Below are 27,524 nucleotides of genomic sequence, written 5' to 3' on the forward strand. Positions count from 1 at the left end.
AATATCCATGTTCTCCATTAATTCAAGGAAAGAAACATAACTGTTCAGTGTTTTGATTCTTATACCAGCTTAGAAGAAGGCATATTTCTCTCCATCCCTTAGCAAGCGTGATTGGGGGTGGGGCGGTGGGATAAGGCAGTGCAACTGAAGGATCATTTTCAGGAAAATAATTTCAACCTCAATCCTTGCAGTCTTTGGGACATGAGTTCTCTAACAAGATATAAAGGCATTATAATCAACTGATCACCTACACTGAAAAACTCAGATGTACTAGTCTTTTAAAACAAAGTAAACCCCCTAGAATATAATTTAGATGTAGCATGTGTTGCTTTACTAAGCCCGTTTCCTAAGCATACACAAGTCCAAAGGTAGCAAGAAGCACCTTACACTTCAGTTGCGCAGCCACCCACGTTGTAGATGTGCATGGAAAATGGCCCCTCATCTCTTTTGTGTCAGAAGGGCTGTCAAACTCACAGAAGACACAACTCAGGGCACAGGTCCTCAAAATCTACCCACATACAAATTCAGTGACTTAACAGGAAGAAGTGTGTGAATCTTACAAAACAAGGATGTGGAACTTCTTCAGAGGAAGTCCTAGCTATAAACCTATAAAGGAAATTGACAGCAAATCCAAGGCAAAATGGAGAAAGAGGGAGGGAACTCAAAAGCATCTTCCAACCCAGCAGCCCAGTTTTAACTATAAAAGTCAAGATTTGGGCTGCTTTAATCTTGACATGTTTCAATAAAGTAAACCAATTAATAAGATATAGAAGGCTTTTTCTAATTCCCTCTAAGAAAGTACATCAAGGTTCAGGCATACAAACATACGCTGATAAAGTACTACGAAAGTACAGAGACAAGCAACAATCAAAGCATACCACATACTACTTACTCTCTCCCTAAGGATTACTTTACAATAAGGGTAACATTAGCACTTTGCCTGCAAATGCATCCTCCCCAGCCAAGCAGAGAGGTGCTTCTACACACACACTTCTTACACAGCAGCCAGTGATCCCTACAGAAACACACAGAGAGCCCTCAAGCATGCTTTTTAAAATCTGTCAGATAAAAATGAACCTAAAAAACAAAATAGTCAACATCAGAGGCATGTCAACCTGTTCTCTTGAAACAGACAGGAGTCCTGGCCCATAAACTGAAACTGAATTGTCTCTTTTTTTTTTTTAACTGCTTTAAACATTTTTAAAAAAGAATTTAGGCCAATTCTGACTCTAGCCTGGATAAGAAATTCATTCAAGAGTTACCTACAAAAAACCGAGTGGAAAGAAGTTACCAGATCAAGGCTGAGAAAACAGACTCTTTCACTTTCAGTGGCCTTCTTCCACTGCAACACACACACGCACACACACAACCACACACAACCACAACACACACAACAATGGCAACCTCTCCTGAGGAATGAATTCACTGAACAGGATATCAAAGGACAAAAAGAAAGGTTTTACTGAGTTCCTTGAGAAAAGCATTCTTCTATTACTACAAAATGAATGAAAGAGCCAAATAAACGTCAACAGAGAAGTTAGAAACGTAATGAACCCTCCATTGCTGCTGTCCAGAATCTTGGTTGATGAGGAAGCTAAAGCAACATAATCCCACACTGCTGGTACGGCATCCAAACCATTCCTTCTTCCCTGTTTTCGCACCATATCAGGAAGCCAGGTGACTTTAGGGAAGGGCATTTTCTTCCATTTCCAATGGATTTCTCCAGGAAATCTCTTGCCAGAGGGTTCAACCCAAAATATTGGAGGAAATTTCAAAGGGAGTTTATTTTAATAGACAAGAGAACCAAAATCAAGACACAAAGAGAAAATGAAAGAAAACAAAATACTATATGTGCACCGGTTTACATAGTTTCAAGGCAAAAAGTACTCTGGAAAAGCTCAGGGGCACCTTCAGGCAGGTTTTATCATTTTACAAGCTGGGTGACTGAGAAATGTTAGCTCAGGACCGTCCGCCAGGCTCAGAGGATCCTGGGCAGGAGCCTGGAAGCTTGACAGAGGAGTTGGCAAAGGGAGGCGGTATTTCCAAATGTTCTAGCAGAGTTCAAGAAATGTAAGCAAAGGCTCCAAAAAAAAAAGAGGAGAAAATAGGTCAACAACTATAAAAGTGAGCCAGTTAAAAGTCTCTGTTCATAAAAAAAATTTGTCTCAAACTTTATTACATGAATCCTTTCCATGTGTAATTTGTTTTTTAATATGCAATGCCATAACCAATTAAATCATTTATTTTACAAAGATCTGAAATAAAATAGGAAGAGAGGGGGCTCTAGAGGAGCAAGAGGATGCAGCCTCACACTCTAATAGTCATTTATTATATGAGATTCGATTTTTAAAAATACTGTTTCGCAAAGCAATTTCCATATTATGTATTTTTGCTTTCTGCCATTTCCAAAATACACATCAATACTCCAGAGACAAGCTATTGTGGTAAATTTTACCCTTTTTCCCTATTTTCATGGGGTTTACTGAAGAATTACAGAAATCAATTAGCCCATTTCAACTAACAGATTTCTATTCATTAAATGCAAATGATCATAGATTAATTTCTATCACATTTGCGTTCTGTAGAATTGCTATTAAAAAAATCACAGGGAGCAGATACGACAACAGTAAAAAAGAAACTACCTTACTTTCGGGAAGTGGGTGTAGATCAGTGGTTTCAGTGTCTGCTTCCCATGTATGAGGTCCTGGGTTCAATCCTCAGTATCTCCTAAAAAAAAAGGAAAAAAAATCACAAAGATTTACAGTTGGTTCATGCAAGTGAACTTGTTTTCCATTTTAAATTCATTTTAAAATCAAAATTAATAATTTCTCTATCACCCCGGATATATTTGAGGATTTTGTTTAACGTCACACAATCCTAACTTTAATCTTCCACAAAAATATATTTCTGCTTTCTTTTCTACCATATATATAAACATAGGGTAACTCTGAAAGGCAAAAATAAAATGCCCCTCTCAAGTGAAAACCTGAACCATTCCCTCCCTAAAATGCCCACCCCTTACAAAAACACAAGTCAGATTAAGAAACTGAGTAAATAATAAAACTACTATGAAATTAAACAAACTTGCATTTATATAATCAGCCAGTAAGAAATACCTCACTTAGTATTAAAAAGAACACAGCAAACGCTCAAAAAAAAAAAAAAACAACAACACTTTAATTCTGCTTTGTGGAAGAAGGAATGTTGCCAATGAATCCCAAAGAATGTTCATCAGGCAAACAGAACACGCTAGAGTCCTGTGCAACTTTCAGTCTCTCTGCCCCTTTACAAATCCTATTACTGAGTTAGGAAAATGGCTGACATTCCTTTGGCAGCATAGAATCTATTTTAGCTTTTACATGCTGTTATAGAATTTCCTTCAGTGATTAAGACAAGAAAAAGCCCTTTACTTTGTTACAGCGCAAACTTCATACCAAACAATAGAGTTCAAAATGTGTGTCTTGACACTGAACTAAAATACCTCAAGCCTCTCATCCAGATTTATTATAACTCTAACGAAGTCTTATAAATAAATGTCAATCATGATAACACATCCCAAAATGTTTCAGGAAACATCTATTTCACCCATAGAAATAAATGTACCTCAAAACTGGCTTAGATGTTATAGAATAACATAGAGGCATTGTGAATCATGTGGAAATGTTTTTAACATAAATGGGTGATAACTTCAATTCTATAGACCAAAGAAATGCACTACAAGAAAATCTCAATTAAATAACATGTTCAGAGACAGGGCTCTTCAGATAAATTTATATTTGCCTGAAGTTTAATCAGAGGTTCCTTTTGTTGTTTTAAATGTCTTATATTTCTATGAAATAGAGCATTATTATAAATTAGGGAAACTCTAATATGGGCATCTTTCTTTGAAGACCCCTCAAAAACCTTAAAAATCTAAAATCATAATTCTGAAATCTCCTCTTTTTGAAATAGCATAGATATGGAAGGCATGAGAATTGTACTTCAAACATAATAAACATAGACAAAACTTTTAAAAACTGGCTTTTTTTTTAAACTTCAAAATGCTGATGCCAATTGGTTTTCTAAACTATTGTTTCATTACTTTTTATCACTGAATGAGAAGAAAGTACACCAATTCTTCCAAAAGTTCCAACTGCAATTTAATATATATGCCATTAGAAATACATTTTAGGAAATACTTATTGAAGACAGTTTATAAAATCTGAGCTTATAAAAAATATAACTGACAATTATAATAGTTACAGCACAATAATTTCAGTTAATTGAACTGATGTAAAACAAAAAGTTCTAAACTTGATTATAGCCTCCATTAACAAACTGTACTATACAAATATTAAATACACAAGTTGTTACTAAGCAAAAGCAGGGTGTTCTCTGCCTGATGCACTCCAAAGACCAATTCGTGAGACAGAGGGGTTTCAAAGAGAGATAGGGTGCATTGCTAAGAGCAAAGCAAGGAGATAAGATAAGATTGGCCTAAAATCTAAGGAGTTTAGAGTTTTTACAGATTCACACCAGGGAAGTTAGAGTGGTTATCACTGCTATAACATGTATAAACAAGGGTTGGGATTTAGCCTAGAATAACCATCACAATAGTACGGTTTAAACAGGGCTGAGACTAGTTCAGCAAAGTTCCTGTAATTTCAGGTATTAACATTTGACTATTCTACAGTAAAACAGAAACTTTTTGAAAAAGCGTATATATAATGATTCAGTAATCATAATCATTTGTTAATTCTTAACTCTCAGTTACAAAGTCATGGTTGTGGGTTAGGAGACCAAGTGGTATGCTGAGGTGGGAGATCTGTTACTCTGCTGCCTTGGTGTTGAGAAAATCCCCAGCAAATAATGTTAACCACATTTTAGACCCTGTAGCTTTTTTTCCCCCTCTGTTGAAATTTACATTTAAAATTCACTCCCCTGCACATCTAACTAATAATCTATTGCAGGTATAAATGCTACTCTCAAATGGCCAAATTACATAAACAAAGCATATATGCAAAGGGAATTTAAAATATTCTATATTCAAAATAATCATGTATTGTTTCTTTTAGCTTCATGATCACACTTCCCAAGAATGTATGACCCATAAGGAATCAGACAAGAGAGACAGTAATTCATATTTCTTTTAAAATTCCATTCAAAATATGCAAAACTAACACATTTTCTAAATGCCCCAAAACCTACCACTGGAAAGATGGTAAAGCAACAATAGTACATCTTCCTTCACCTATGCAGAAATAATGAGCAACACTATATTTCCATCTCAAGCACTTGCTACAACACTCCAGGTCACAGAAATCTTACTCCCTGAGGCACCCTCACAAGTCCCTCCTTCTTAGATTCTTCTTTTCAGCTGGATTCACAATTCTTTCTTCAATTCTGCCTCACCTGAGCAAATCCACATTTTCTTAAAAATGTGACCAAAAAAATGTCTGATTCTCTCTAGAAATAAGTAGAATAATTTTCTGTGCTCTCTTAGATTTAAAGGAAAATTTATGGACAAATGGGCCCAAAAAAATCTGCCACTCTTAAAAAGAACTTCAAAATGTCTTGCTAAAAGTCAACTTAGAAAAGCACATGCTTACCATTAGTGTGGTAAAAATAAAATTTATACACTCTAAGAAAATAACCGAACCAAGAGTTTGATAAACACTCAGGAAAGTATCCCTGAAAGTCCTACACAAGTAAAGAAGGTAAAAGGAGGGACATTTGTTCCTAAAACATGCATTTCCATGAAATTGACAGCGCACTGGTATAGGGGCTGGGAATTTCTCACTCTTATGCATTGAGGGTGATAGAAAATAAACATGTAAACCAATCTAAAAATTGAACAATTTGTAAGTGCGAAGTGCTATGAAGAAAATAATAATAATAGGATCAAGAGTGACCGGGGATAAGAAAGAGCTACTTTAGATAGGATGTTCATGGAGGTGATTAGACAAAACTGAACTGATGAGGAAGAGCACAGGGATCTAAAGGAAGGGTCTTCCAGACAGAACAAGCATGGAAAGACTCCAAGCACGCCGAGCTTGGCCTCTTCAGGAAACTGAAAGGCCAGCCTGGAGGCAGCGCTGTCAATGACGTGGGCAGTGGGTCCCAATGAGGCAGTGGGCTCTCTTCAGAGAGTTAGGCTAGTCACAGATAGCTCCCCTCTGGCAAGGCTTTTATTTTGAAAGAGAAAGAAAGGCAATGTTTTAATCAGTACAATGATAAGATGGAATTCATCCTTTAAAAAATAAAACAAAAAACCACCCTAGCTGTAGGATAGAGAATACCTTTCAGGGAAACTAGAATAGAAGTAGTTGGTTTTCCACTTTAGGACACCATTAACCATATGCAGAACGAACAGACAAAAGCTTGAAGAGAAAAATGGGAAGAGAGAGTTAAAAAAATAAATCACAGGAGAAAACAGTCAAAACTGAAAACCACAATCAAAAACAGGAATCTATACATGGAACACAAAGAATTTGAGGATAATCTTGAATATAAATGTCTACTGAACTTACACACTTGAAAGCCTGTTCCACCCATTCAATCTAACAAGCTGGTAACAAAGAATAGAGAGTGTCAACTGAGAAAGCCTCTCAAACGCCAACAGCAGGAACATTTTTTACATTTCTATTTCCTCTAGGGCTGGGGCTGTTGGTAGGTGGCTTTTTTGTTGTTGTTGTTCCCACAGCTCATTATATCCTGAACTGATTTTAGACGCTGGCTTGGGGGAAAAAACCTGGGTCTCAACAAACCAACATATCTGGAACATTCCCCACCAACCACAGGCTGAAAAGTCAAAGAGCTGTGTGAAACTTACTGACCCTGCTGAATAAAGATTTAATAGGCAAAAGAGACTACATATGATTAATTACAGTTATTTATATTTATGGGTTTGCATCTTGAGGATGCCTGACCTCACCCCATTTTATTACATAATTTTCCCCCTGTTGGAGACTCAAGAGCAGAAGTCAATTGCCTGAGTGTTGGTATCTCACTGGAAACTAAAGGACCATGCATTTCAATTCCAGCTCAAGAAACATTCTGGCTGAGAGGATGCAATTCACCAGACCCCAGTGGAGGAAGCTCTCAATGTTGTCAGTCAAATCACATAGCAAAACACCTTAGCAATTTATATTCAACAGACTTTCCTCAACTTTAAATTCTGAGATAATGTTAAGAAGAAATCCAAATTTAATCCAAAAATTAGCCCATATTTTAAGCCTTTGTCCTTACCATGAGGCAGTCGTTCAGGCCGGAAGTTACTCACAAAATGGCATTTCTACTAGGACTCCTCTCAGAACTCCAGGTCCCAATATCAACACCACAACCTTCAGGCCTGACCTCACCCAGTGTAGTTGTGCCTAACCCTCCCCTTGGCCATTAGCTTGGCAGCTGCCAGAAACGCTGTTTCCCTGAGGAAGCCATGTGCTCTGCAGAGATTACACAAGGGGCAGTCCTATGACAATCATCTCACTGCTTAGGCGGAACAGTCTGACCTCTCTGGACTTCACTTTCCTCACATTGAAGATTGAGATTATGTGTGCACTTCTCATTTAATGACTCTGCAAACCCCATAATCCTGGCCTTTCTGTCTTCAGGGCCTCCAGCTATCAGCTATTTTCCCATCCAAACTGGACAATAGGGATAATAGGTCACTCACCAGGCCAAAAGGACTACCACCAGGATTCCTCTGCTACACTTTCATTTGAAAAAGCAACATTTTTATGTGCTAATAATTATAATAAAGGAAGCTCTGGAAATAAGTGGAACCAGCCTTACATAAATTAGACATTCCAGAATTTTCTTCATTGCTTAGGAATTAATTCTTTCTGGGCTAATTACACTCTGATGAAGATGGAGTAATGGGCAAGTAGAAAGTAATTACGAAAGAGAAAAAAGCAGATAAAACAGTATCTACATGTATGGTTTATGTGTTTGTGGATATATGCGTATATATAAAGAAATATATACCTTCCTTTTATTAAAGTATACATGCAAACACATACACAAGTGAAGACAGAAGGATATAACCAAAAATGTTAAAATACTCATCTTTGAGGGGTAGGTTTGTAAGTCATTTTTATTTTCTTCCTGTGTGCATCATTTTCTAAATTTCTGAAATGAATATGTATTATTCTTGTAATAAGAAAAAAAAAAAGACAACCTCTGTGTGTGTATGTATGGTGGGGGAAAAAAAGAGTAAGAACTCTAAAGAGCACCAGACAGACGGATAGCTGACATTTAACTAACTCCCACATCCTCTGACCATTACTTGAGTTATTTTCCTATATCATTCAACTTTTTTCATCTTTACTGAACTAGAGTAGAAAACCCATATAGAGTAAGAAAAAAAGGCAGTTTGCCTTTACATTGAATTAAGACTCTTGGAACAAGAATTGGGAAATGTCACAGGATTATCTAACTTACTGAGAAAGCGTCTCCACCCCATTGAGAATGAGTTGGCGCTGAGTATCTGACAATAACTATTTAAGCCTGAGCTAAACTGCACCTAAACTAATCCTGAATTCTTGGTTATTTCACACTTTACCCTCTCAGGGACTTTAGATTTAACCAAACTTCAGAAATTCCAACAACATAGAAATTCAGTGACCTTAAAGCTGATCAAACTTATTGGAATTGGAATTGGATATACCCTAGAGTTCAACCCCATAAACGCAGATTTCTTCAATCAACAACACACTCAGGGGCCCTCCACTGTACCAGCCATAAAAGGAACAAATGGATACAGAGCGAAAGGGTAGTTCATCCTAGATGGGTACTAACATTCCCTCTCTCTCCCTACTCTGTGACAATTCTGTGCTTGCACTGCAGGAACAGAAGCTACTCCTCTAGACACAGCTGGGATCCTTCTAGTCAGAGGGTGCTGTCATGGACAGATTCAAATGACAAAGACTGTGAAGTAGAACATTCACTGCAGGAGGCAGCAAGGAGAGTAGGCATTAGAGACAGAAAACCCCAGACTAAATTCCAACTGAGGCACTTACTAGCTGTGTAATTGTGACCTTTAGTTTTCTCATCTATAATATCCTTCTCTAGGTCACAAGTTATATTGAGAATTAGAGATAATGCAAATAAAGTATACAAACATATCTGCTTTCAGCAACTCCCATTGCGAATACATGCCATTCCTTATAGAGCACCTACTGAGGGCACTTTCCATCCCCCATCCCTTTCACCCACATTTGCAGTGCAGAATTAGGGTGATCTGAAAGTCTGGCTGAAGGGGAGAACAAAGGCAGTCAGTCTACACAGGGACACAACCTACTTTGGCCTACCCAGCACTTGGCTCTGACCAACCAATCCATCACTTCCTGGATAAAACAGTAGGCAGACCTCCTCAGGCATTTCTTCAGCATCTCCCCCCAAAACAAATATTCTCTCAAACAGAACAGACAACTGTTATTTGTGAAGTGTTCTACCAGAAACAAATCCCTATTATGTTCAACATCCAGGGATGATTTAGCTCCAGGCCACAGGTTGCCTGTTTCAGAGAGCAGAGAAGACCACCGGTTCTCATTCACATTAGCTCAGGCTAGAATCACATGGAGTTCAATGTTTTTATGCATCTATCTCTGATAGTTCAGTTAGTGAGTGAATTTAAGTCATTTCCTATAAGAAGCGTGATCAAAGTTTTGTGACCTGAATTAACCCAAGTCATTGGAACAGCTTTGACCCAAAAGAGTGGGGTTGTTGTTGTTTTTTGTCATCTAATCAGAATTGTATCTATTTTTAGACCAGAGAAGGTGGGAAATTGGTTTCTGGCTCAATCACAAACCTCTGGACATCCCCCACCTCATAAAAAATACTAATATAAAACAAAAAGCTATCAAAAGAGTCAACTCTATCCATCAATTTTTTTTAAAGAAATCAAGATATTTCTCAGGAATGTGTCTCATCTAGGAAAATGCCCTAATTTCAAAATGTAAATACAGACACCATGACTTGGTAGCCTTACAGCCAGAACTTGAGGAAAATCACATTTCAAATTCCACAATGGGTCTTACTTGATCACTCATTCAGTGCATGTCAACCACTGACCAGCAGACACAAGCCACCATTACCCAAACCACATAATTTCCTCCATACCCCACACACTCATCCATCACCCCTCAATCCACCCTTGCCCTCCCCTTGCCACCATTTCCCACCCATCTGCACTTAGAACTGACTCACTCCTGCCACCTCATTTCACATTTGCCCTCCCCCCTCTTCTCATATTAGACATATATTGCAGATATTTGATTTACATTATCTCAATTCTTTGTTATATATAATTAATTCATGCAGAATCAAGGAAATCAGGGTTTGAACAGCCTTAAAAGGAACTGGACTTTTTAACCAAGGTTCCAGAAGGATTCACATGCCAACCCTACAATTCCAAGTGGACACTGCAATTGTAATGCAGTTACAATGCAATAAGGTTAAAGCCTTTGTTCTTCCCTTCAGCTAGACTTTCAGATCACCCTAATGGGAAAACCAGATTTGTTTGATGTTTGTATTTCTTTGGGAATATCACTGAAAAAGTTAATGATTACAAGTCAGCATAAAACAACGACAATGGTGAGTAATAAAAGTTACTCAGAAGACAAAAAAAAAAAAAACCAACTCACAGGATTAAGTTTGATTCTGATTCTGATTCCATATGACTTCCAATGTTTTTCTGCATTCATCCTCTAATTCATCTAAAAACTTTTCTCCACTGTTACAAAAAAGTAATTTTTTTATTTCACAAAAGAAAGGGAATATATAAACTGAGAAACATAATGAATTTTCAGTTATTCAAAAAACATGTATTAGGCACCTATTGCATTAAACCATGGTAAAGAAGGATGAATAATATATGATTTTTGCCTTTAAGGGACTTATAGGTGAGAAGAGAATATTCTAAAACAAATATAAGTGATACAAATAAGATTTGAGCAGGGGCTAAGGGAGTAATTATCCCAGGTGGAAGGAGACTGTAGGCGGGGGAATCATCAGGGTAGGCTTCATAGAAAAATCAAATGTTGAAGGTTTACCAGATTCATAGTGACCATAAGAAAATGTTGAAGGTTTACCACATCCAGAGTGACCATAAGAAAAGACATGATAATATGAATAAACACTGCATTTTCAAGAACAAGGGAACTTGGTATGACTAGTGCATAGAATGGTATGCAGTAATGATAAGGGATGAGACAATGAGACTGAAAAGGCAAACAGGGATAAATTGCTACAGATCTTTTGTATCATACAAAGGAATGTGGGTTTGTCCTGTGGCAATGGATTGTCAACGAAGGCTTTTGACCCAGAGGAAAAAAAAAGTGTGGCTGCATACTCCATTATGAGGACTGTTCTAGTCTGTTTATACATGTTATATTTTTTTCTTTTTTTTATTGATTTTGTAAAAATATTACATTAAAAAAACATGAGGTCTCACTCAACCCACCACCCCCACCCCATCACTCCCCAGCCAGCAACCCTCACTGCCATAATCATGACTCATCCATTGCACCTGGCAAGCACATCTCTGGGCATCTCTGCACCTCACGGTCAATGGTCCACATCATTGCCCACACTCTCCCACATTCCATCCAGTGGGCCCCGGGAGGATCTACAATTTTTGGTGATTGCCCCTGAAGCACCATCCAGGGCAACTCCAAGTCCCAAAGGCACCTCCACCTCTCATCTCCTCCTGCCATCCCCCACACCCATCAGCCACCATGTCCACCCTTCCCACTCCAATGCCACCTTTTCTCTGTGGACCTTGGATTGGTTGTGTCCATTGCACCTCTATGTCAAGAGGAGGCTCAGATTCCACATGGATACTGGATGCAATCCTCTTGCTTTCAGTTGTAGGCCCTCTAGACTCCATGGTGTGGTGGTTATATTAAACCTCACAATAATCCCAGCAGAATTAGACAGCATCACATTTGAACTTAAAAATTATCCCACCATCCCCAGAAGCAGTGTTGGGAGATAAATTGAAAGGCCATGAGTCTGGGAACAGGAAAATCAGAAAACTGGAGGTAAACATCCACATAAGAAATTGAGGATCCAACTGAGACAATGACAGTGACAATGGAAGGGAGAACACACATTTTGGAAGAAAGGTGGTTAGAATGACTGCTCCCAGACGCAGTAGTCCTCAGCTTCTGCCATATAAGAGAAAGCCCCTTCTCCAGGGGCCACACCACCGTCTTGGTTGAGAAGAGGCCCTCAGAGCACTTCTTGCTACTGGTCACCTAGGAACAGTTCCCGCAGAGGCCTTTATCCTCCTACTGGCCACTGCACCATCAGGAGAGGCCCTACTGCTACAAACACTTCAAAAAGAGGCTGTTGTTCACCCCTGACCACCACACCGAGAGGAGCTGTCACATGGCCCCAAGCAGCTTCCCCCAAAACATCGCCAGAACTGATCGCAGTAGGCATCACAATCCTGGTTACCTCAGTCATCATCAGACTTCCCCATATCTCCCCTTCCCAGCTCTCCCCCCAACCCCATTATGCCCTCTGGAACTCAAAATTTATCAGCAAACCCTATTACATTCCTTCTCTGAATGTTCCTTTCACCAGGCTGAACCCTGAAAACACAGAGAACACAAGACTTAACCTGAATTTTAAAGACTGAATCCTTATAACACTGTTTACCCAGCATTTCCTCAGGGACACCCCTCAAGTCTCATTTACAGCCTGTATAAATAGGGACAGTTGTACCAGCTGTTACAATATCGAAATACTTCTGAACCAGTTGATAACCAGTCCCCTTTTTAGGGCTTTCCCATGATCAAGCAAATAAAGGGTTAATGTCTGGCTTCACAAAGGACCCCCGGGACCCTGCTCTAGAGGAAGACTTGCACCTGTGGGTTCCTATCCCACACCAGTGGTTAAATAATTTGAGCAACACGCCAGCTCACATCACAAAAATTCCCAAGCCTGGAGGTGGATTAAGTGTCTCTCCATTGTACCTTTCAATTTCTTCTCTATCTTCTTTTAAAAATTTCAGTTGTTTTGACATTCATGCCATTAGAACCCATTATAACTTCCTGCTATCATCTTACCCATCTACTGGTGTCTCCTGCTCATTTACTGACTTAGCTCCTGATTTTCTCCCTTTCTAATCTCATACCTATCTTCATTCCTGTTGTCTTCTCATGGTGGCTCCAATTCTTCAATCACCTTGCTTCCAACAATCTATTTCTTGGGAGCCCTACCTGTGGGACCCACTCTCATGTCATAACACTTGGTTTTCTGGGGGAGGGGTTTGTTTTTTTCTAAAGATTTATTTTTTATTTATCTCTCTCCCCTCCAACCCCCCCACCCCCACTCCCATCCCACTCCTACCCCAGTTGTCTGCTCTCTGTGTCCATTCACTATGTGTTCTTCTATGACTGCTTCTATCCTTATCAGCAGCACCGGGAATCGTGTTTCTTTTTGTTGCGTCATCTTGTTGTGTCAGCTCTCCATGTGTGCGGCACCATTCCTGGGCAGGCTACACTTTCTTTCGCACTGGGTGGCTCTCCTTACAGGACACACTCCTTGTGCATGGGGCTCCCCTATGCGGGGGACACCCCTGCTTGGCAGGGCACTTCTTCCATGCATCAGCACTGCGCATGCGCCAGCTCCACATGGGTCAAGGAGGCCCGGGGTTTGAACTGCGGACCTCCCATGTGGTAGGTGGACCCCCTATCCATTGGGCCAAGTCCGCTTCCCAACACTTGGTTTTGACATCATCAATATTTGCTCCAGCTTTGAGACTTCAACTTCAAGCACTCCATCCTGTGAATACTATCTTCTCTTTTTCCAACTCATATGCTCTGGTTTTTCTATCCCAACATCACCCTGGCATTATCTGGCTCTCCAATCCATTAACCTGACCCTACAATTTTCCACTATCAGTCACACCCTTCCTTACTTCCTGTCCTGCCCAGCCTAGCGAAGGTCCATCATTGTAATTTCTCCTTTGCAACCTCTCTCATCTCTCTTGCTGCTCTCTTTCTGCTCCTTCCTTATCTGGAAAATCCCTAAATTGGTTAAATCCAACTATCTGCCTGCTCAGTATCTCTATCCAAGCAGGTGAAGAAAATGCTTGGAGAAAAACCCACTACCATGCTGACTGGTTTCATTTTCAATTCATTGCCACAAATCTCTAACAGGCAATACGCATTGCCCAGCAATCCTATGACATTTCTCCAAGCTGTTTGAAAATAGCCATTTCAAATCTCCTATCTTCTTAAACCCACTTCACCCTTCCCCCACTCCTCCTGTATCATCAAACTACAGTTGGTGGGGGGGAAGCTATCAGGTAAGAACACCTTTATATTCCCACTACCTATACCATGATCTACCCCCCTCTACACCTTCTCTCTGTTCTCCTTCCTTTTACTGGGAATGACATAAATGTGTCTGTTCCTAGCAAAGACAACCCCTCCATTTGTACCCTGTATCTCCTCCCTTTGTGGTTATTCAGGAATTTTACTTTTTCAATATCCATCACTCTCTACTTCATCATTTCTCCTCTCTACTTTCAGCATACGAGTATATTCTATTACCCTCTAACTCTAACAAATGCTTTCTTGACCCATATTACTTCTAAGTACTGCTCCATTTCTCTGCTGCCCTTCAGAAAAAAAGTCCATAGTCACAATCAACCCAAACCTTTTGTCCCAGTTTCATCTTTTAAACTGTATGTCAGCTTGTCAAAATCACAAATGACTTCTTTTTATCAAATTCAATAGTCACTTCTCTATAATTATCTTGCTCCACACTCTTGGCAAGATTTGACACAGTAAATCCATCTCCTTAAGCATTTTGAACTTTTAACTTCAGGAATATTACTCTGTTCTGGTTTCCTTTCTATCCCACTGGCAACTTCTCCGTTCCTTCTACATAATAGAGCATTAATGATTTCTTTCACTATTTTTACATTCTCTCTAGACAGCCACAACCAGTATCAAATAAAACCTATATGTGAATAACTCCCATATCGTCAGCAAAAACCTTCCCAGAATCTAAAAGCTTTGTTTATTCAATTGTTTAACTAGCATCTCAGAGAGACCTCCCCAAACCTTGCAAATCCAAAATAGTCAAGTAGTTCTCATTATCTCATATGTCTCTTTTTCATTTGATCATTATTGCTCCCACCCACTCACACTCATCCCCTCTGGTAAGTAAACTCTACAGGAGCAGACTGTATCTCTTTGGTTTACCACTAGTAGGTGGTTGATAATTTAATGAATGAATGGCTATTGGAAGTGGTGAGACAAAAAAAAAATGTGAGGGTGATTCTCTTCTGAACTGTGACACTCTGGGAGTAGAAATAGAATTGAGGTCAGGCATGAGAGGGGAAGCAAGAGAAGATAATGAGCCCTGCCTGGTCTGTGGAACACCTAAGAGGACATGTCCAGTAGGCATTCTGAGCTCAGTGATGCTAATTTCACAATCACTGACACCAGGGATACTGATGCATTTGGTATAGAGAGAGCCTACAGCGAGAAGATAATGAACAAAGCATAGACGCTGGGAATACCAGTATTAAGGGCTTAGTAGAGAATGAAGGGACTGCAAAGAGATCAATAAGGAGTAGTGCAAAAGAAGAACAAGATGTCACAAGTAGCCTTGTGAAAACGAAATTTCACAAAGGAGGGAATGACCAGAATTGCAGAAATGGCAAGTTAAAAGTTCCTATTGATTTGCTAGTCAGGAGGCACCAATAATCATAACAAGAACAGATTCATCTCAAGGAGAAGCCAGAGTTCCAACAATTATGGAGTTAATGGAAGGTGTGAAGAAGTAGAAAAACTAAGTATAAACTACACTTTCACTAGCTTAACTTGAAGGAAAAAAGAAATTAGCATATAGCTAGAGGGAAATACAGTGTGAAAAAATAGTTTTGGTTTTTGTTTCTCCTTTGTCTATTTTTGTACTAGGAGATTCTTGAGCACCCCTGTAAATATTTGAAAATGCAAGTGGACATAAAGAAATCTGACAAAGTAAGGTATCTAAAGGGATAGGTTATCCAGAGTACTAGGGAACTTTGTATAACTACTTCTGGGTTGGGAGATAATGAAGGAGTTGATGGCTTCAGATACAAGAAGGATGAGGAAAGGAGGGAAAAAAAATATTTAAGAGTTGACATGGTATCTCTGTTTGCTCAGTATAATAAGATGAAATGACATTATGAAAGAAACTGCTAACTTTACCAAAAATCCATTTCCTCTTCTTCCTGGGCTTCCAGCTAGACCACCTTTGCCAATCACCCTTGCAGATAGTGTGGCTGCAACTGATTTCTAGTCAGTGGTGTATGTGAATGGAAGTGAGACATTTATTTCAAGACTAAGCTTTCAGAACGTTGATATGCTACTTCTCTTTCACTACCCAATAGCTAGATGCAATTGAAAACTAAGGGATGACAGAGCCACAAAATGGAAGGATCCAGGGTACTTGAATGATCAAGTACAGGAAAAACTGAGTCCTATCTATTAGAACTATAGCATGAGCAAGAAATAAACTTCTGTTATGTTTGACTTTTTATCTACTTTCGCGTCTTTCTGTTATAATAGCTTAGTTGTCCTAACCACCACAATCATCTTCTGATAAAGAAATGCACAGGGGGAGCAAAAGACTCAAAGAAAATGCAGAAGTTTGGAAAAATTATGACAAGAAATGTGGGGAAAGGTGCTAACAAGTATCAGGCAAAAGAACTACCAGGTGGCTAACTAAGCTCAAGAACATAAATTTGTATGTACCTACAATCTGCATGGTTGCTTCAAGTCTCCCAGTAGCATTCAGCAACCCAGATGTAGGAGTGGAAAAACAGATTGATACCAAGTTGCTAAGAGAATGTTAACAATGTCATGGATTCCTAGAAGCCAAATCAGAAGCAGTATTGTTTTAGGCAGGCGTGCTATGTCATGCATTTAGTTGTTTGAACAAGTTAAGCATCTACGTTGGTGGAAACCATTGAACCACAGGTTAACCGCACATTAAGAAGCAAAGTTCAATGAGTTGGGCAGTGAAATCCAAAGTAGAAAAGAGCTGGATATACATTACAGCAAAAGGAGTGGCATTATCTCTTGATTCTATTATTTTGTAATAAACTTTCAAGAAAGTAACTATGTGGCTCTGGCTGAGTCATTTAACTGCTCTGGACCTCTGGATATATGAGATAAAATCCTTAGCATAGCCTAGGAAATGGTCATTGATCAATAAATGACAACTATTTTATGTATTATTAATAAAAAGATAGGGTTGGGTTAGAGCTCTAAGCCCCTTCCTATTTTAAAATTCTGTGAATCTGAATTTTTTTCATCTATTTAACGAGCTGGGATGAGGAAAAGGGCTTAATATTAGCAAACATAATGCAAGAAAAAAGTAAAAATATACTTGTTATAGTAATCCTACAAGTACAAGCCCGATGGCAGAAGCAAGGAATGCAGCATCCTCCTGATATAAATACTAAACTTGGAGAGACCAAGCGAAAGGAAATCCCAACTCAGAAAACAGAGGGAAAGTGAAGCCAGGATCCAGAGATGAACAGAACCCTTTGGCCAAGATCAGTTTCCATTAGGCAGGACAGAATAATAAAACACTTCAAGTTATTCATGGGCTTTAAATTCATGTCACCCAGCTAACTCATTTTCCAGAGAAGGAATCTGAACGGTGTGGAGACCTACCAAAGCCACACCTAAATGGCTACCACAGGACGGCAGTGATGCTCAGAACTGAACCTGTTCCTCCTACCCAGCCTACATAAACAGGCCCCAAGGTTTTGTGTGCTTAGAATCCAGACAGCTTTGCTAGGGGTGATAAGCTAATTTTATCAATCATCTTGATATGAATTAATTTTCTAGATTCCTTATTAAGAGTTTGCTTCGGGTGAGCAGGTGGTGGAGAAGGGAAAAAAGTAAAGAGAAGGGAGCCCTCAGTGGATATTAAATGAAGATTCCTCATTTAGATTTCTCCACTGATTTTCTTCTGCAATTGCTTTTTAGCTGCGGTTTACCTGTGTAATTTCCTGCCACTCCTCCATGCCTTCCCCAGCCCTCCTCTACCCCCAAATATCTTTTGGATATTAATAATGCCAAAGGTGTGGGGAGACCTGGAAAAAATTATGCTGAACATATCCAGTTTAACTAATTATCTGAAATGCATCTGTCTCCGTGTAGTCTGCTATCCAACCACACTCAACTCATTCTATCACTTATTTCTACAGTAATTAAGGGATGAATGAATTATCAGGCAATCATTATTTAATAACTATTTACTAGGAGTCACACATGTACAAGGCACATGAGTTAGGCATGTGGGGTCCATAAAATTTTGTAAGATCCAGCTCCTGCCCTGCATGACCTTTTGCTGGAACGGAAATGACGCATGTTTTCAAATAACTATAGTATGCAGGAGTAAATAAGAGGCTAAAAAGAGTAACTGAGGGGAAACGGACTTGGCCCAATGGATAGGGCACCCGCCTACCCCCGCGTAGGGAAGCCCCACGCACAAGGAGTGGGCCCCGTAAGGAGTGCCGCCCAGTGCAAAAGAAAGTGCAGCCTGCCCAAGAACGGCGCCGCACCCACGGAGAGTTGACACAGCAAGATGACGCAACAAAAAGAAACACAGACTCCTGGTGCCTCTGATAAGGATAGAAGCAGTCACAGAAGAACACACAGTGAATGGAACAGAGAGCAGACAACTACTGGGGGTGGGGGGAGTAGGGGAGAGAAATGAAAAATAAATCTTCAAAAAAAAAAAAAAAGAGTAATTGAGTTTAGGAAATGGGAAAACACGCCTGACTGGGGCAGTGTGGGAAAATGTCATAAAGTTCGTAGCAAATCATCAGGACCTTCAAGAATTAGTTGGATATCAAGAGCAGAATTAGAAGGAATAGCATTAGCATAGGGACAACAGTAAGAAAAACAGATTTAGGGAATTCTAAGTAGTTCTGTTTGGCTAAATCACACAGAAAATAAAGGCAAAAATATTCGCTTGGGCAGATCCATTTATTCCAAGACAAAAATTTGGAACATGATCCAAAAGAGCAGAGTGATCCATGGAAGGGTGGAAGAAAGTGACACGATCAAAGCAGAGTTGGCACTGCCACATGAAACAAAACATCCTTTCTTTATCTGGAGTAAGTAAAAGGAAAAACGTTCTTGAAAACTTAGTATCCTGAGTAATATTGTTTTCATCAATTTTGAAATACAGTTAGAAATATATTGTGTTTTACTAGAATAATGACATAAAATATTGACCAAAATTTTCCTTAAATATTCACCTTGAACATAAACTTTTGTTACTTTTATGTATATAACCATCTAAAGTTTCCGCTTGGCCTTACTGGTCACTGGGGTTTTTTAAGTATATGACACTCACCAGTCACCAAGCCATACCCTGAAGCCATCTCATCTGACAGCAGCAACTTCCAGAAATCTCATTTTCAGAAAACAGCCATCTGTTACATTTTGTGGGTTTGGCTTTTTTTCCCCCCAGTATATTAAAATCCTTTATAGACAGATACATGTAGATAATCAAAAGTGAAATTCGAAAGATAATATATCACTATTTAAAGACTACAATGCTTCAATAAATCAAAATTGACCAAGGTCACTGTTCGAAAAGTACCTATACGCTAAAAGATATCTCAGTGTTAAAAAATAAAGTACATTAGTAATAATTTCATTTTGCCTGAATAATTAAAAGATATAATGTTTTAAAAAATTTTTGTTAGTATATATTTCCTAATAAAATTGTATCTGGGAGGTGTGGTAGGCTGTATTGTGTATCCCCCAAAAAACACATTGTAATCTGCATTCCTGCGGGTATGAGCCCATTCTAAATAGTATCTCTCAAATAAAGAAATTCAGTAATAGTGAGAGAAAGGGACGGGGAGGGGGGAACCGGAAGATGAAGGTCAAGGGAACCAGAAACAGAAAGGAGAAGACATCACCATGCACAGTGCCATGTGACAGAAAAACCAAGGGCCCAAGGGGCAGGGGCAGCCAGCCCTAGAATACCACAAACTTCAGGGTGAAAGCCTCACCTTGCTGATGCCTGAACTTTAGACTTTGTCTAGCCTCAAAATGGTAAGCCAATAAATTTCCATTGTTAAAGCCAACCCATTATGCAGCATTTGTTTTAGCAATGGGGAAACTAAGACAGGAGAGGAAAATTCTAGATTAATTTTTTCCCACTACTTTTTTAGTGAATTAGTAATAGAACCCAAGATTGTCCTAATTAATATCAGAAACTGTTTGTATGCTGCATAAATCAGAAATCTGGTTTTGAAAACCAACAAAATATCCACAACTGAAAAACGGCAAATAAGAGCATAGATATGATACAGAAAAAAATACTCCACCCAAAAAAACAGTAAGAACCCCTAACAATGAAAGTCCTGGAAAAACAAGCAATACTTTAATCTCATTCAGCAAACAAAATTTGAATTCTGGACAACCTCTGACCACAACCATTATCTAAACAGCCTGAGGAAATCATAATCTCCTCTTGCTTCCTTTTTCTTTAATGTTCCTGAGATGCAGCCCTACTCACATAATACGAGCTACTCTAAAGTTGTTAGAGATTTCCTGGCTTGCAGCCACTTTGGCCACTATCTTTTCAATTAAGGTTGACTCACAACATCTCACCTACCACACCAACAATTCCGAAACAAGTAAAATGTAAAACAGATCTTTATTAGTTTCTTCTTCTCCTATGACACAACTTCCAGGTTTTCATATCATAACAAAGGTGATGAATTACCTTAGTATTCTGATGAGCAATTAAATCCTACTTTGTTAATACCCCCTTAGTTCCAAGAAGGTTTTCCTGATCTCCTAAAATAACAATACTGAAATTAGCCCAGTTGTGGTGGAGCTCAACCCTAATAACCAGTGATTTTTCCTTGATATTTCAGATGAAAAATAGATTCCAGAGTGCACAATTTGATAGAGTTACAAACAGGTAGAAACATCCTTTGTCATCTGAGACTTTTTGAAACAAATGCGTTAAAAATGATAAGACAGAAGAGTTATACTTTTTAACTCCAATCCTGGGCCTCAAAACTTCAGAGTCATATTAAAAAGCATTATTTAGTGCCATACAAAATTTTACTGAAGATTTCTAATACACTTTTACACATATGATTCATTTTTTAAGTATAAGATTGTTCTGGCTATTTAATACACTGAAGTACAAAAAGAAGATGTTCTTTCACTGTAATCTTCAGGAAACGTTAAGTCTCTCAGTTACTGAACTAGCATTCCTTTCACCACAAAGAGGTATCTAACTACTTAAATCCATGTTAATCTCTCTCTTCCATAAACACAAAAACTAAAGCCAACATCCTACATCCTATCACTGGGTATATGATAATGCAAAATCTTATATTGGTCTCTTAACTATTTTACCTTGTTAAAGTCTAAACTCTCAAAAGCAGGATAACCATACTTTTTATTTTCCTGGTATATGTTGCTACATGATGCTACACAAGCCTACAGAAAACTTCTTAAGAGGAAAAGCGTTATATATGTGTGATTTCCAGTGCTCTTCCTAATGGTTCATTTCTGCACTCAGGACAACCCCGTGAGTCTGGGTATTGACAAGAAGAAAGAATCAAGTTTTGGGAAACCTAAGAGGAAAAATTATCACACTAAAAAATAGAGAAAAGAATTAGGTAATGATGCTGGAAATTGCCTCTTTTCTCTAACCAGTGTGGTCACTAACATCCCCACAAGCCAAATTAAGTGGGCAGGGGAATGGATAATTCATGCACAAGCAAAAACTAAATTATCTAGTTAACTGTATTCTTTGACCCGATTTTTCTTTTGAATGTGAGAAGGAAGGACCCTAATATTTGAAGTGTACAATCTGTTAAATGCATTTCTAGCTATTTTTCATGTGTTGTACATTATTAGTCACATTTTGCCAGTGAGAAAATTGATGCTCTATGAGTTTAAAAAGCTTACCTTTTAAAGTCATATACAGTATCAGGTAATATGAAGAGCCATCCCCATCTAGGACTAAAATCTGTTTCTTCCCTCACTACACTTGACTAGAGTTTGTCCCACAGTTGAGTTACTGAGAAAGCATTTACTGAGTGTTCATTAGGCATCAGAAACAAGAACATGTATAAATGAGTCCAAGCCATACTCTCATAGAATTTATGTTCTAGTCATGAAAGACAAAAAACAATCAAACTGGAAAATTTCAGAGTTAGAATAGTTTATCAATATGACTTGTCCACTATGATAATCAAATCTTTTTAAACATCTATTAGATTAAATAGTTGCAAAAACTAAACTGGATGGTAAAACCCCCTGATGATTGGGAATACTGTGGCCCTTACATCAGTTACTGAACCACGCCTTTGTATCTTTTAATAAAGCAGAGATGGAAGAGAAAGCAGAGTTTTGGTGCTGCTCAGAATTTCGTTTCTCTACCAAATGAAGTGACTACGTGAGATATAAGAATGGCTGACTCCAACAAGGTTCTCAAACCCACAATTCCATCTTTTGTCCACTATTCACTTATCTATTACTACATTTTTGAAGAGGTGATTGGTAAAACCAGTGTAGTGAAGTAACTTGACATAATGCCCTTTGAGAAATACAGGGAAGTTTCAACATCCACATAAGTGTCAACATCCACATCCACAGCAAGTGATATCCATTGGGCAATGGAATCTAGTTTTCAAGGATGGCCAACAGCAAGAGGACCCAGAGTAGTCTCTAACTACCAGAAGTGCCTGGCCCCAGTGTGACAGCTGCCATTACCTACCACACCCCGAAAGGAAACTTCAAATCCCTTAAACTTGGAACATACGCAAAAACTAACAGTTTTGTTTTAGGCAATAAATAGCCTAACTTAACTTCCTTCCCTCAACTATTTATACAAGCATGCTAACTAAATTAGCTGTCAACTAAAACGCTTTTTAAAGACCTATTTTATAACTGTCTTGTATGATTTTTATAATGTGTTGTGTAACTGGGTTTGGCCCATGTCACTAAAACTGTGAGAATTTGTGCTTGCAAATTACTCTGGACTGCTGGGCAAGGCTGCGCTGGGAGTGGCCCTCCTCCGCACCCCGTGGAAGCCGGTCTACAGACCATCTGCTGAGAGCAGCACTTCATTCATTCACCCGGCTCACATTCATGCCTATATCTATTTTTGCTGGTTGAAAGTACCACGTGGGCGGAGTGAAGACTGTTTTAAGTCCATCAAGTGTATACCTTCCTTTTCCACCTACAACTGTGACGGTCCAGCAGCTGAGGTTCCAAAAGCAGCCTCAGCCCCCTTTCCCACGCTTGCTTCAGAAGAGAGCAACAATCCTTATCACTCAAACGAAATCCACAAGCAAAAGTGTGCAGTAAACTTACGAGGTATCAACCCTAGCCCAGAAGTTATGCCACCTTACCAGGGAGACAAATATATTACGGCGCCCCCACCTTCCCCACCCCCCAATAGAGGGTAATACAGCTAAACCCTAAACAAGGAGACCATCTTCAATCGGTGGGGAGAAATTCTAAATCTTTCTCCAGATTCCCGCCAACACCCACCCCAAAACCAGAGTCCTAGCATACGCGCGCGGTCGGAAAGCGATCACTACCCATTACTCACACACCAGAGATTGATCCTCTCGCGCGAGGGGAGAGAGCGGAAGCCCCCAGTTCTTCCAGCCAGGGCGGAGCTTCTGCCTCCCCCCGAATCAGAGACTCGGCCCAGATGCCACCCGCGAGGCGCGCGCGGGCGTCACCCTCCCGCAGGCCGAGCTAGTGTAACCCGACCCGCCCGCGCAGCGGCCTCCCCCGACTTCCTCCTCCTCCAGCTCCTCCTCCCTCCCGAGGGCAGAGGCGGGCGGCGGGGCCGCCACCCCGCCCGGATGCCTCGGGCCCGGGCTCCTCCGGCGCAGCGGGGGAACGCGGAAGTGGTGGCGGGAACCGAGGGCGGGAAGGGGGTGGAGGGCAGAGTGGCGAGCCAGCGAGGCCGCCGCCGCGCGAGGAGCGCGACCAGACGGGGACACCGGGACACAGGTTTCGCCGAGGGGGGCCGCGCTGCGGCGGGTGCCCCGGCCCTCGGCCCAGGCTGCGTGTCCTGCTTTGCGCCTTCGCCGTGCCGGGCTCCAGAGCCTCCATCCCCGCCTTGCTAGTCGGAGGGCAGCCGGGGAAGCCTCCGCACGTAGGCCGGGGGAGGCCAGTGGACGTGTCCGATTTCCTCTGCCCTCCCCCACGCGGGCCGTCCTCGCCACCTGGCCTAGAGAGGGGAGACACCCGCCCGGCTGCGCGCCCGCGGGGGCTGGCTTACCTGACTTCTCGCCGCCCGCCCGGGAATCTGGCTTCCCTTACTCGGCCGCTCCCGGCAGGCGGGCGTCCCTAGGCCTCGAAACGTATCTAGGAGGCGGGCGGACCCCTGGGACCACGCCGTCAGAGGCCAAAGCCCTGCGCTACCCAGCTCGCTTTGGAGGCGCGCCGGGCCTCCTGACCCCCAACTAAATGTCAGCGCCGGCCCCGCTGCGAAGCCCAAGCCCAAGCACCGGGGGTGGGAATGCTGAGCACAGACTCCTCAGGTCCAGCCTCGTACAGGTGGGGGTGGGGAGGGGGAGACGGAGAGCTCTGGCAGCAGAGCAGCGGACTTCCCGGTTGTACCCCCGCCCCCCCAAAACCGACCCTGCCCACTGAGCATGCCCAGCTCATTAGGAGCTACAACTGCTAGGCGAGACCAAGAGGACCCAAGGAGGGCACAGAAGGGGTTCAAATGGACCCCACTTCTTTAAGACCTTACCTCCGAAGACATCTGGGTGCTGTTCAAATAACATTTCTACCATAGTATTGGAAAATACCCAGGGGATGGTCGGAATAGACCTTCCAGAGGCAACTCCAATTAGTTTGAACCAAAATTTTGGGGAAGTTTTTTTGTTTTGTTTTTTAGCCATGTACTTATTGTCACTTCTTTCTTTATTTTTTAAAATATATATATATTTCCCCTTCCCCGCCCCCGTTGTCTGCTCTCTGTGTTCATTCGCAGTGTGTTCTTCTGTGTCCTCTTGTAGTCTTGTCAGGCAGCAGCACTGGGAATCTGTGTTTCTTTTTGTTGCATCATCCTGCTGATGTCAGCTCTCCTTGTGTGCAGCACCATTCCTGGGCAGGCTGCGCTTTTTTTCACGCCAGGCGTCTCGCCTTATGGGGTGCACTACTTGCACGTGGGCTTCCCCTACGTGGGGGACACTCCTGCCTGGCACAGTACTCCTTGCGCGCATCAGCACTGCGTGTGTGCCAGCTCATCACACGGGTCAGGAGGCCCTAGGTTTGAGAACCCTGGACCTCCCATGTGGTAGGCGGATGCTCTATCCGTTGAGCCAAATCTACTTCCCTTTAATTTCTTTAAATACCATATGATTCCTACAGTTGACCCAGAGGAATGTGTAAAGCCATTGGGATTCCTCTAAATTCAGGATAACGCCAGGAAACCAGCCATAGGCTGATCCAGTAGAACACTGGTTCTCCACCCCAGATACTCATTAGAACTCCCTACCATGTTTATAAGGCGACCAATGCCAGCCAGCAGCAGCATCTAAGAACCTGTTAAAAGTGCAAATTATTCCACCCTCTCTAGGCTACCTGATTCTTAAATTCTGGGTTTGGAGAGAAGCTATCTGTGATTCTGATGATTCTGAGGCAATGAAAGTTTGAGAAACACTGTTTGAAAGCTTCCCCAGGGTATGATAATATGCATTCATCAATGAGAACTCCTGGAATATACCAATTGTTTTCACATTGTGTCAAATCCCAAATACTTATCTAAAAGCACAACATGTAAAACAGAAAAGAACAATCTGATTGAATCGGGGTGGAAGTCCTGGATTTCCTTCCATCTAAATCTCACAGAACGGGTTAGTGCTTGGAAAATGGGGAACATCTGTTATTAACGTTTGTTCTCTGGTGCCTATCACAGTGCCTAATACCAAATAGATGGTTGATAAGTGTTTACTGATTTGGAATGAATGCTTTGGTGAACAATTTGTTCCAGGTCCTATTATCTCTGCTAATAAAATCCCTGCTGTTTGTTTCCCCAAGTTTTAGTCCCTCACTAGCTAACCAGCCAGCAGGTATTCAGTTTTCATCAATAATCCATGAACATTTGTGATGATCTAGTCCAGGTCAGACCCTGTTGGAATAGGACTCGGAACTTGCACATTCTGAGGCACTAGAGAAAAGTGTGCTCTTTTATAAGTTGTTTTTAAAGACAAACACTAGATAATAACAAAAATCAGAGTCTCATGATGTCGCCAAAAACCGCAGGTTTGCTTCCTGATGCACACTGAAATCTGTATAGTGACACCAGTGCTTCAGAGAGAGAAAGGATTTTCATTCAAGGTTGACGGCCTTTAGAGATGGAGTCCCTTGACTCAAATCAGTCTAAGGAGTTTAGGGTTTTTATGGACTCAACAAGGGGAGGTGGAGTTGTTAGCATTACAGTAACAGGTATAAATGAAACAGGTTAGCATAGGGAAAGGGAAGATGCAGCTGAGACTGGCAAAAAACATGGCCACGAGACCATGTGGTCATGCAACCCCACCTGGAAACCCCCTGAGGGAAAGACTCCAGGACACCCCAGCAAAGAGATCCCATTTGGAAGGAGATCCTGTTCAGGGTCAATGGGAAGCCGGATACCTTCAAGAGGCCTCACCTCTGGCCCCCTGAGAACTAACGGGCAGGATAACCAATCAGAACAGCAAACAGCTGGGGCTCCTCCCCCAGCACTAGGCAGGGGAGGAGTGAATGATGGCTTAATAAAAGTAGCCCCCCAAGCCCATACATACTGCCAAGAGGCACCCACATTTAAGTTTAGGTGTGTAATTCTGTTCTCCCATTTCTCAAACTACTGGACTAGCTAAACCAGCATGTTCTTAAATTCCTTAATATAACATAGTCAAGAACCTAGAGGAATCCATCATTCCCCGACTGCATAAACAGATACAATATCATGTAGAGTTGTGGAGCTAAGCTAAAGTAACCATTACAATGCCAAGTATAAACGCTAGTCAGAAATGATACTTTTGCGTTAAGACCATACAGAAACTTTAAAAATCAAAAAATTATCCCCTATTTACTCCAACATTTTTCTAAAGGGAATTAAATACAAAAAGTAAAAATTTCCTTTTATCTCAGTACATTATAACTTTTTAAAGGTACTATTAGTGAGTATCTAAAGTAACTTTCAGCCTTTCTGGCTCTGCCCCTGTGTCTTGCTCCTATTGCCACAAGAGAAGAATTAGGAAATAGTTTGGTGGCTGATTGGGGTATCTAAAGGAGTGCAACTTCCCAAGTGCCTGAGCAGTATCTTATTATTAAGAGAATTTTCAGGAGGGTGGGGAAATAATAATTATTTTAGGAATACTCATGAATTAATTATTACTCTAGATCCATAAACAAACATACATGTTAAAAAAAAAAAACTACCTCAACACACATACACTAATGCCTGCTTCCTTTTATTTATGGAATTAAACCAAAACCAAGCAAATAAGCAGGTTGAAG

At 40.7% G+C, this 27,524-nt stretch overlaps 1 protein-coding gene across 8 annotated transcripts in view; it reads right to left on the bottom strand.

The window, feature by feature from the left end:
* The window catches only part of GPD2 (glycerol-3-phosphate dehydrogenase 2), a 158,609-nt gene extending 133,946 nt beyond the window's left edge, over nucleotides 1-24,663 (bottom strand). For 2 of the 8 annotated variants that reach the window (XM_058300899.1, XM_058300898.2), the window contains exons 1-2: nucleotides 24,292-24,663; nucleotides 2,648-2,727 (exon numbers count right to left, since the gene is read on the bottom strand). The gene's annotated coding sequence lies outside the window, so the exon portion shown is untranslated. Of the gene's footprint in view, nucleotides 1-2,642; nucleotides 2,728-7,227; nucleotides 7,318-23,607; nucleotides 23,805-24,291 lie in introns of those variants that run through there. The other 6 variants (XM_058300900.2, XM_012523466.4, XM_023587523.3 and 3 more) reach the window with 6 other exon arrangements.
* Nucleotides 24,664-27,524: the final 2,861 nt, after the last annotated feature.

Source organism: Dasypus novemcinctus, chromosome 7, assembly GCF_030445035.2.
Source record: "Dasypus novemcinctus isolate mDasNov1 chromosome 7, mDasNov1.1.hap2, whole genome shotgun sequence".
NCBI classification, from domain to species: Eukaryota; Metazoa; Chordata; class Mammalia; order Cingulata; family Dasypodidae; genus Dasypus; species Dasypus novemcinctus.